The sequence below is a fragment of the Macrobrachium rosenbergii genome, chromosome 10 (genome assembly GCF_040412425.1).
Source record: "Macrobrachium rosenbergii isolate ZJJX-2024 chromosome 10, ASM4041242v1, whole genome shotgun sequence".
Lineage (NCBI taxonomy): Eukaryota > Metazoa > Arthropoda > Malacostraca > Decapoda > Palaemonidae > Macrobrachium > Macrobrachium rosenbergii.
The window spans coordinates 71,109,707-71,122,206 of NC_089750.1; the positions used below are offsets into that span (position 1 = coordinate 71,109,707).

The 12,500-nt window shown below is 35.7% G+C and overlaps 1 protein-coding gene across 3 annotated transcripts in view; it reads right to left on the reverse strand.

The window, feature by feature from the left end:
- grh (grainy head) overlaps positions 1-12,500 on the reverse strand; it is a 378,710-nt gene that overhangs the window by 293,670 nt on the left and 72,540 nt on the right. The gene's annotated exons all lie outside the window — the stretch shown is intronic.

The following is a 12,500-nucleotide window of genomic DNA, read 5'->3' on the forward strand; positions in this document are numbered from 1 at the left end:
ATAATGCTAAGTTTGATTGTTCTGTGCGTTTCAAAGGTGACTAATTATGGCAATAAAAGTAAATGTGAAACGAGAAGGATGGACACATACATACATACATACATACATACATACATACATACATACATACATACATACATACACACACACACACACACATATATATATATATATATATATATATATATATATATATATATATATATATATATATATATATAGGTGTGTGTGTGTACAATATATATGTATACATTTATATATACATATATATATTACTCTCAAGCTAATACACAATACGTAATAGTGTGATTTAATGAAAAATAAGCGAAGGTTCCTGACAGTAGCATCCCAACCTAAACACTATGAAACCATGAATTTAAGTAATAAATGAATAAATCTTTTATGCTTTCAACCGCAGAACAAGATTATTGTGTAAAAGAGCGATGACTGTTTTCGTGGTGAATCTTTTTACTTAACTTCGGTGATAGCTTGATGGCTTTGTATCATGCTTGATAATAATAATAATAATAATAATAATAATAATAATAATAATAATAATAATAATAATAATAATAATAATAATGAAAAAATTTACATAAGACAGTCCAAGCAACCAGATTCTTGCGGACAACGAAAGTTTCTAAAGGAATATTACAAGAGGAAGGAAGAAAAATAATAAATAACATGATACAAAAACCGAGGGATATAAGTAGAAATTGACAATAAAAAAAAAAACAAATACACACACAAACCAGAACACGGACAAAAACAAAAAAAAAGAAAAAGAAACATCTCGGGAATTTAACGAATATAAAAAAAGAAACATTACATCCAATTTGGTCCATAGCATCCCGCCTCTCAGGGCAAGCCTCAGGACACAGGTTACTATGATATTCTCTCTCTCTCTCTCTCTCTCTCTCTCTCTCTCTCTCTCTCTCTCTCTCTTTTCTCTACCTGACTAACTTATTAAGATGCAGGTCTTCGCTTCGGCCCACCCACTTCCACCGAATACCTCTCGAGTTTAAGAACCACCGAAGAATTAGGATCTTCGAAGGATTCTTCCGTTCATAAGGACCCCCCTCGCGGCCTCTCGAAGCTTCAGAATCGTCGAAGGATTTTTTTCTAGCACTTGGATCTTCGAAAGATTCTCTCGATTATTAGAATCGTCATAAAATAATTTTCACGAATCAGAATCGGTGATTACATTCTCTCACGCATTTGAACGGGAAAGGGATTTTCCTGAATATTAGAATCTTTAAGGGATGGTCATTCAAATCGTCTATAGGTTGAGTTTACTTGGATGATCGAGATAATTGGGAAAAACAAACCACTTAGCAATTTACACCAAATTTACAACACAAGCTTAATACGGAAATATATACAAAGAGAGGAAGAGAGAGAGAGAGAGAGAGAGAGAGAGAGAGAGAGAGAGAGAGAGAGAGAGAGAGAGAGGAGAGAGCATCATGAATAGCAGAACGTTGATCCTTAAGTGGGTTTTGACAGCATCCAAGATCCCTTAATAAAGGAGCGTCGATATGAATAATAATTGAACGCATACGGAAAGGTAAATAAACGGTAGAAGAATGGAAGAAAACCACGATATAAACAACAGTGAATGTGACGTAACAAAAAAAAAAAAAGGTCAGTTACTATCTTTTATACAGTACCAATCTTAACATGAAGACAAAAAGGCCCATAACAACACTATACACGCGTTGCAACCATATATTTCAGATACTTCCGTACCCCTGTTCATATATTTATAAGGCACCAATCACAAACGCATACAAACACTGATATGCATGCACATATTATATACATAAAGTTATAGTGTCAAAACTTCACAAACCAGGAAACTAACAAAAGCCATAAGACTGACTCATGAGGAAAGTTTACCAATATTATTTACTTCAGACTTCTAAACTTCTAGATTGAGTTTTTTTTTTTTTTTTTTTTTTACGAACTATCAATTGAGCACTTTCAGTTAAGTGTCATGTGGGCACTTTCAGTTAGGTGTCTTCTTTTTGAGTCCTGAGGTGGCTTCGCCACTTCGAGCATCATCACACGGTGCCCCTAGGAGGGGTCTTAATTGGCTGAACTAACGGTGTCATTTTAGATGTGGCACTGCAGGAATTAAGACTTACTTAGCTGTACTGCAGGAATCATTGCTTACTTAGCTGTACTGCAGGCGTTATGGCTTGCTTAGCTGTACTGCAGGAATCATTGCTTACTTAATTGTACTGCAGGAATTATGACTTACTTAATTGTACTGCAGGAATTATGACTTACTTAATTGTACTGCAGGAATTATGACTTAATTGTACTGCAGGAATTATGACTTACTCAATTGTACTGCAGGAATTATGACTTGCTTAATTGTACTGCAGTACTTAGGTGTACTGTAGGAGTTATGACTTACTTTGCTGAACTACAGGCGTTATGACTTACTTAGCTGTACTGCACGAATTATGACTTACTTAGCTGAACTGCAGGAGTTATGGCTTATTTTTCTGTACTGCAGGAATTATGACTTAATCAATGGATCGATGGCAGTTTGTACAGCTGTTCAGAAATGTCAAATAGTAAGTAGTTCACTTATATGTAGAACAAATATATTAGGTTCAACACTTGGAAGAGCAGCAACCGGAACTCCTGTCAATACGAAGGGATCGGCATCAAGAAACATACGTAATCAGACCTCATACAGAAACTAAAGCTTATCTTTACGACATGGCTTAACTAATGGACGCCATAAAGCTGCTTGAACGTCTGAGAATTCTCCGGCAAGATGGAGGGCGGAAGAGATGCATACGAAAATGGGAACCACAATACAACAGGAAGAGCAACCTGTTCATTCATTAATATTCAAAGTTCATTCATTAATATGGAAAACCACCCACAGCATCCGCTGACAACGCCGCTACGCTATTTGCAAATGGACATCCAGCCAATTTACACTCAATAAATTGCTTCCTGATTAAAACAGAAGAAATTCAAAATGAAACACGCAGCTTCGGTTACGATAATATCACGCAGTGACTTCTCTTTGTTTGAAGGCACCTAACTTCCGCGTTTTTCGACACATCACAATCGCCGTTGCCGTTGTATTTCAATCCGTCGTTGCCGGGTGACATGCATTTAACTGATGTTTTCAAAGTTCAAGAACAGAATAAATTATGTTTGAGAATTACGTTCGTAATGATGGCAAAGTACCTGGGCAAGAAACAAAGCAAGTTTCTCCAATGCAGCTTCCCTACATCTGGTACCTGTTAAGACCGTTCAAAATTTACACATAACCGGAGTCTAGAGAGAGAGAGAGAGAGAGAGAGAGAGAGAGAGGGGGGGCATTCGTTTACAACAGTCAATGGATTTAACATACTAAACAGCCCCACTACTATTCTGGAGAGAGAGAGAGAGAGAGAGAGAGAGAGAGAGAGAGAGAGAGAGAGAGAGAGAGAGAGAGAGAGAGAGAGAGGGCATGCGTTTACAACAGTCAATGGATTTAACATACTAAACAGCCCCACTACTATTCTGGAGAGAGAGAGAGAGAGAGAGAGAGAGAGAGAGAGAGAGAGAGAGAGAGAGAGAGAGAGCTAAAATGGGTATTTACAATATACAACGGATTTAACATATATCAAATTAATCCTCTATTGTTCCACACACACACACACACACACACAGAGAGAGAGAGAGAGAGAGAGAGAGAGAGAGAGAGAGAGAGAGTAACATCTTAAAATAGGCTTCCTATCATACAGAGGTTTTACCATATAAAACCGTCTCTCCATTGTTCCTAGGAGAGAGAGAGAGAGAGAGAGAGAGAGAGAGAGAGAGAGAGAGAGAGAGAGAGAGACTCTCTCTCTCTTGTCGCCTGTCATCCCTTGCCATGAGATTAAACCCTGCAGGAAAAAACGGGCAATTAAAGAACATAAGCGTTAGGGATACACCGATACAAAACGCCGATACCGCGACTTGCATACTAAGCAAGGACAACAAATAAAAAAAAAAAAATAAGAAAAGCGACAAGAACAAGCGCCCGACAAGGACACCGCACTGCATACATGTTCTGGACGTTGTAATGATGCTCTATCTTCACATGAAACATCGCGGAATACATCCCAAGTTTTATAAATGAATCTCCAAAAGATTTCAAGGCACTGATTCAGAACTGATAGATAAGAAGATAATTATTCTGATGGGGGTCTTAATGAAGACTGCAATGATTATTTATTTATTCAAATTGCTTGCTTTTATCACGCATATTTTTTTTTTTACATTTCAAGGCATTGATTTAGAATTGATAGATAACAAGATAATATTTGTCAATGATTAACTATCAATGATTATTTATTCAATTTGCTTGCTTTTATCAAGCATATTTTTTTTTTTTTTTTACATTTCAAGGCATTGATTTAGAACTGTTAGATAACAAGATAATAATACAGATGGGGAACTTAATGAAGACTGCAGTGATTATTTGTCAATGATTATCTATCAATGATTATTTATGTATTCAAATTGCTTGCTTTTATCAAGCATAATTTATATTTTTTTACATTTCAAGGCATTGATTTAGAACTGATAGATAACAAGATAATAATACAGATGGGGTTCTTAATGAAGACTGCAATGATTATTTGTTAATGATTATCTATCAATGATTATTTATCTATTCAAATTGCTTGCGTTTATCAAGCATATTTTTTTTTACATTTCAAGGCACTGATTTAGAACTGATAGATAAGGTGATAATAATACATATGGGGAACTTAATGAAGACTGCAATGATTATTTAACAGTGATTATATATCAATGATTACTTATCTATTCAAAGTGCGTGGTTTATCAAGTATAATTATTTTTTTTTTTTAAATCCGATGTCTTTGCAAACTATGAGCTGTCCTTCACATCTACAAAGAGAGAGAGAGAGAGAGAGAGAGAGAGAGAGAGAGAGAGAGAGAGAGAGAGAGAAAGTAAACGGATATACAAAGAACCCACCGGAGAAAATTTGGAAAATAACGACTGTTATCACAAGTATCACCCTATCAAATTTCCTCTTCATTAAAAGTCGTTTTCCTTCGAAAGATAGTGAGTAAAGAAAAGGAGATTTTATAAGAAAATGACGTAAGAAGCTTTTATGAGATAAAGCTTTTAAAACTGCATGCGACCACTCAAGATTTCTCCCATTTATAAACTAAGCGTATATTCTTATCGTATTGCAAGTTATAAAAATACATACATAAAAAATCGATACACTTCGTTTTATAGAAATTTACTATGATTTTAAAGTCGGCATGCAAAATAAAAAAAATCGATACTCTTCGTTATATAGAAATTTACTATGATTTTAAAATCGGCATACAAAATAAAAATCTATACACTTCGTTTTATAGAAACTTAATATGATTTTAAAATCAGCATACAATTAAAAAAATCGATACTGTTCGTTGTACAGAAATTCACTGTGATTTTAAAATTGGTTAACAAAATAAAAAAAACCTATACTCTTCGTTGTATAGAAATTCAGTATGATTTTAAAATCGGCATACAAAATAAAAATCTATACACTTCGTTTTATAGAAATTTAATATGATTTTAAAATCGGCATACAAAATAAATATCTATACTCTTCGTTTTATAGAAACTTAACAGATTTTAAAATCGGCATAAAATTAAAAAAACGATACTCTCTCCGTTGTATAGAAGTTCAATATGATTTTAAACTCGGTAAACAAAATAAAAAAAATCTATACTCTCCGTTGTACAGAAATTCAGTATGATTTTAAAACCGGCATACAAGATAAAAAAAATCGAGACACTTCATTTTATAGAAACTTATATGATTTTGAAATCGGCATACAAAATAAAAAAAAAATCGGTACTCTCCGTTGCACGGAAATTTACTAAGATTTTAATACCAAAGCGGATTCGTACACTGAGAAAAATGCATCAGGTCCCACGTCGACAATTTCCCAAAACTTTTTAAATATTCCCTCACGAGGCTCAAATCTAAAACTGTTATAAGACTCGCGACCACTCATCGATAAAAACAGGCCCGAACTAAACATGACCACCGCAATTTTAATCTCAGTCCATGCGTAAGCGCGCAAATCGTGCGCAGTTAATGCTGAAAACGCAGACGACGAACGACAAATGCCGGCAAATATATTCGAAAATATTCGATCTTCAAAACGAGCCGAGACTCGTCAGACGAACCGAGCAAGATCATTAAACTTCTTCTTCTTCTTCCTCCGGTTTCTCGACGCGAAGTGACGGCACTCAAATTACGCATTCGATTAAATGTTAGAAAAATATACGCGGAAAAACGCGCTCGTTCGGATAACCCAGATAGCAGGAGGAACTTTCTTCTGGTGATGGGAAGAAGAAGAAGAAGAGGAAGAAACTGCCAGAAGAAGAAGAAGAAGAAGAAGAAGAAGAAGAAGAAGAAGAAGAAGAAGAAGAAACTGCCAGCAAAAGAAGAAGAAGAAGAAGAAGAAGAAGAAGAAGAAGAAGAAGAAGAAGAAGAAGAAGAAGTAGAAACTGCCAGACTACCAGAAGAAGAAGAAGAAGAAGAAGAAGAAGAAGAAGAAGAAGGAACTGCAAGAAGAAGAAGACAAAAGTAATAAAAAAGCAGAAGAAGAAACTGCCAGCAGAAGAAGAAGAAGAAGAAGAAAATGAAGAAAACGTGAGAAGAAGAAGAAACTGCCGGTGTAGAAACAACGAAGTTTGACGTCACTCGCCTACTACCGGTCCGGGGCATTTAAAAAGTTTTATCGCCACCCAGCGACGACTTTCTTCTCGAATTGGGATCTATTTATCAACGGCCAGATTAAATCAGGTTGCACGACAGATTATCATAGAAAGTATGGATCCGCGGCTTCGCCGCTCCCCGCCCTGACAGGACTCGACTTTGAAAGTATATATAAAAAAAAAAAAGAATTAGAAAATGATGTGCAATGAAGAGAAGTCACCGAATAAATTTCGAAGATGGCATAAATGAAAGCCCGAAGTGTGTAAAAACGTTAAGAGAAACTTTAAAAAATGAGAAGAAGTCGTTTTCTCAGCTTTTCCTGTTGACTTTAGAAAATGTGATGCTGCATTAACAGATAACTGAATTTGTGGATGGCTTATGGAAGATGTACGTGATTTCATTAAAGAACGTCGATGCATTTGTTTAACAACAGGGTGCACGCGCATTCACACACACACACATATACTGTATATATATTAATTTTTATCATTCATGCAAGCGTGACATTTTTTATATTCACAAATATTATGTCCGAAATAGGATGATAGTAGAGTGGAGAAAGTCCATTGTTTATCGCTGTTTCTCAACCAAACTTGGGCGTAAGCTATTCTTAAGGTGTAGTGAATTCGATATCAAACGGTATTTATGGTTTTAGATTTATATGTAGGTGTTTATATATATACAGTATATATATACATATATATAAACACCCACAAATAAATTTAAAGTCACTGATACCATTAAGCGAATTCACTACACCTTAAGAATAGCTTACACCCAAGTTTGGTTGAGGAACAACGATAAAGTTATATATATATATATATATATATATATATATATATATATATATATATATATAAATATATATATATATACATATATATATATATATCTCAACCTTCTAGGCGACGAGTGAAAGTGTAACCTCCTCTCCAAAACTAAGACGAAGAAGGAATTGTATGGTCGTTCATCACGGTCTCCTATATAGTACATAAGGCCACCGGCGAGGAGGCACAGCAGACAATGTAGCATTCAAATTGCTCTTATATGGTCGACGCCCACTACGCCCACTCAGCCGGTCGTAATTCACGAACGAATGGGCGCCAGAAATCGGAATGGCCGTAGAGGCATACATTGGGTTCAGCTCCCGCCCATCTCCTGACGGCAGACCCCTGACCTAATCCGACCCGGATTGCGGAGCTGAGAGCCTTTGTCAGTCTGAGTCTTCTGCAATTTTCAGCGTTGACGAGGACTGTGCATGTAATCATACATATATATATATATATATATATATATATATATATATATATATATATATATATATACATACACAGAGGTATACACACACATATATTATTTAATTATATACATATATATTATTGTATATATATAATCATATATATACATACACATACATACATATATATATATATATATATATATATATATATATATATATATATATATATATATATATATATATATATGTATATATATATATATATATATATATATATATATATATATATATATATATATATATATATATATATATATATATATATATATATATTATATACAATTTCAAACCTGTTAAACGAAAGATGAATTCATCGCGTTACTATAAAGTATATTTTGGAAAATACAAACGTTCAATGTTCATTTCCACAAAATTTTGAAAGGCCTGAGACCAACCGTATAAAAAAAAACCTGAAAGCCAAACGTTTGAGAAAAAGTAATTCGTGATTTGAAAATGAACTATTGATTAAAGAAGTAAGCAGGTCAAAATACAAAACAGTAATAGCCCTAAACAACTGAGTAAAGAAGAGAACATGTAAGCAGGTCAAATCATAAAATAGTAGTAACCTAGCCCATTCCTTTTATAAGATTTTAACAATGGGAGATAAACCGTAAGTTTGGCTGAGGTCTCTGTCCTGTCAATTTGATCTCTTAAGTTATTACCTCTAAATATATATATATCTTTAACTGCCTTCAATATTTCTTACAGAGTCTCTCTTTTCTCAAGGCACCGAATGAGATTTGAGACCGCAAGCCTTTCAATAAACTCCACACCACCCCCGTGACAATGGTAAAGTGTAAAGTCACACTTTCAGTAGCACTGCATTCCTCCTGCAACCGCTGCCTGCAACCGACCAGTTATCTTTTTTATACGCAAGCAAATCAAACGGGGGTAAACAAACAGGAAACCTGATGCGACAAGTGAAACCAAACATGCAGGACCAGTGAAGAAGCATATGCGAGCAACTGGAGAATACTCGCTCGACCAGGACCACCTATGCTCCCAATCTCAACTAAAAGGAGGCGAGAGAACCTCTTGCCGATTTATATACAGCCTGATGAAAGGTTCCCAGCTGATGGGGATGATGATAATGATGAAGATTAGGATCCTTAGTAATAAATGAACTGAATATATTAATGAGTATATAAACGTCCAGTGACATAAGGGTGATGTTGGTGATGTAGATTAGGATCTTCGCTAATAAATAATTTAATAAATAAACGTCCTGTGACACAAGAGAAGACTTGATCAAAGCTTACTAAAACATATTCAAGAGTTTTAACATTTCACCTTCGTTTAAAGCTGTGAATTTACATTTCTTTAATTTGGTATTTTCACTCAACAGTAAAGAATAATCCTTATTCATGGTGATGTATGCAAGGGAAGAAAAGTGTGTGCGTATGCGCGCGCGCGCGCGTTTGTGGGGGTGGGGGCTACTTCTGAGGTAAGAGCGGATATCTACCAGATCAGGAACTGCAACATGCACAAAACCAGTCACCAAACACAAAGAAGATTCTACTTGTTGAGAGTTAGCGACTTGTAGATTAACAACTTGATGTTATTACATAAAGTTGTTAAGCTATGAGCCTTTTTTTTTGGCAAGTCCACAATCTACCAGTCATATCTCGAACTCGCCCTTTGCTAAAACAACACAGACGTTTGTTGACACCACATATTAAGATATACTGAACCACAGATAATTTTTTGCCTTTTAAAAATTATCATTTATGTCTATCAGCTTCATTCTTCGGTCACTTTGCTCTTTTTTGTAAGCAAGGTATTTGCACAGGCAAATTTTCAATGAAGGATATATTAAAAAAAAATTGTAAGGGAGTTTCTCGCCTAATTATGGGGTCCCAAAAGGACAATGACCTTTAAATTATACAAACAATTATATCAGCTTCACCAACCCAAATTAGTATGTTTACATTAGCTCCTAATAGTTATTTAATTTTCCTTAATTTTCCCTCAAGGACGAATAACTTTAATTACATTATATTTCTGAAATCATCCTGTTCTGTTAATATTTTTTACTGGCTTAGTTGATACTTTAATACTCTTGTTTTGTCTTTAATCAAATTTTGGCGCTCCAGAATTTTTTATTTCATGCAGTGACTTACCATAGAAGTAAATGACAATTATGAGATATGAGAGAGAGAGAGAGAGAGAGAGAGAGAGAGAGAGAGGACTGTACTAACTGGTACATTGGTGTCAAGAACAGGATTACAAATAAATTAAGAAGTCTATGAAGAGAAGAAAAACAGGTCATCCCTATTTGTCTTATAATATATATATACTGTATATATATATATATATATATATATATATATATATATATATATATATATATATATATAAATATCTAAATATTTGGAAATATCTGAAAAGGCTTCCATCAGAGAGATCACTTTCCATAAAGCTATTTGGCTGCTCTTCAAGAAATAAGCAATAAAACTACCAATAACTTTATCTACTAAATACTTAAATCTTCCCAAGTTAAGGACGAAAAGAAAATAATCCAACTTGAACGCCATAGGCACCATTATGTGGCTCAAGTCCCTGATCCCATGGAATCTCCTCAAGTAGCCTAACAGCTTATACTTCTTCTTCCTTTCAGATCAAAAGCCTCTGAGCTAATGATTCTCCCTTTCAACCATCAAGTGACCGATTGAGTCCACTGAACTACTTGCTCAAAGCCTTTGATTGGCTTGTGACTTTTTTCTTCCGTCAAATCTCTCTCTCTCTCTCTCTCTCTCTCTCTCTCTCTCTCTCTCTCTCTCTCTCTCTCTCTCTCTCTCTCTCTCTCAAGGGAAATATAAGAGATTGAACGATTGAGTCCACTGAACAACTTGCTCAAAGCCTTTGATTGGCTTGTGCCTTTTTCTTCCATCAAATCTCTCTCTCTCTCTCTCTCTCTCTCTCTCTCTCTCTCTCTCTCTCTCTCTCTCTCTCGTCTCTCTCTCTCTCTCTCTATAAGAGTAGGGACTCTCTCTCTCTCTCTCTCTCTCTCTATAAGAGTATAAGAGGGACGTCTCTCTCTCTCTCTCTCTCTCTCTCTCTCTCTCTCTCTCTCTCTCTCTCTCTCTCTCTCTGTCAAGGGAAATATAAGAGCAGGGACGTGAACATACGACGAATACAGAAAATATTCAAATCACTTTCTCTACTTCTGTGGGGAAACAGAAGTCTGCTGACTCGTATAAACCAAGAACACATTATGAAATATTTAAAATGTCAAGAAGTGTATTACATTTGTACAGGTCGAGCTCCCAACTCCCAAGCCATAAAACCTCTCTCTCTCTCTCTCTCTCTCTCTCTCTCTCTCTCTCTCTCTCTCTCTCAAAAGGCCTGTCATCCCCTATGCGGGAACATTAAAATTCCTCCAAATTTTGCCCCAAAATCCACGTGGCAATAAAATTCCCCCGGCAGGAGGATCTCCTCCAGAGGGGAAGACTCGCGCGCGCGGGGGCGCCGCCGTGAAAGTGCTTTCAGATCGCAAGCCTTGATATCGCGACTTGCGACAGGTTTCATAAAACTTTGAGACCATGAGTGAAGAGGTCGTTAAACGTAACGACTACGATAAAGCGATATCGCCCCCCCCCCTCCCCCCAACCCCTTCCCCAAAAAGAACACTTGAATTTTAAAGGGGTCTCGGCAGCAGCAGCAGCAGAGGCACTGCACTGGTGGAAAGTGAATCATTTTTAAATAAACCGCCTTAATCTTCTTACCTCCAGGAGGCTAGTGTTACCCCGGACCACCCCCACCCACCCCCCCAACTTCCCCTCTCGCCTATATTACCTCTACGCCCACCTGATGATCTTACGTTCTCTCTTATATCTTCTCTTATCCATTCCCTCGCAAGATGCGAGATTGTGTCAAATCGAATATGGATCACAACAGATGGTTGAGAGTTTTATTAAGAAGTTTAGAGCTGTGAGAAAAACTGGAAAAGTCAAAAAAGGAAGAGAGGAATTGATAAAACTGTTCTTTTCGTTCAGTTCTTAAATGTCTTTTTTTTTTTTTTTTAATAAATTCAACACTTTATCCCAAATTTAGTGTAAAATTCATAAAGGTTAGGTTAGTTTTTTTTTTTTTACAAACTAAATACCTTATTCTCATTTAGTGTGAAATTCATAAGATATTTTATGCAAATCAAAACAATGCTTTATAAATAACATGCTCGTCTAATGGGAACCTTTCAAAATCAAAGTCTAAACTACTTTACGGATACGAAAACACTAAAATAATAATAAAAAACAAACTAGCAAACTGGGTGCGCCGTTTTGAGACTAAACAAACATCAAAACAAAACATTCCGACAAAATGCAGAACAAAACTTCAATACCTCGACTTAAAAAGAAACACAACACACACAAAAGCAAGCATGCAAAAACGACACAAATTACACACACGCAAAAAAAAAAACAGAAAAAAACAGACGTGCGGTACAACAGA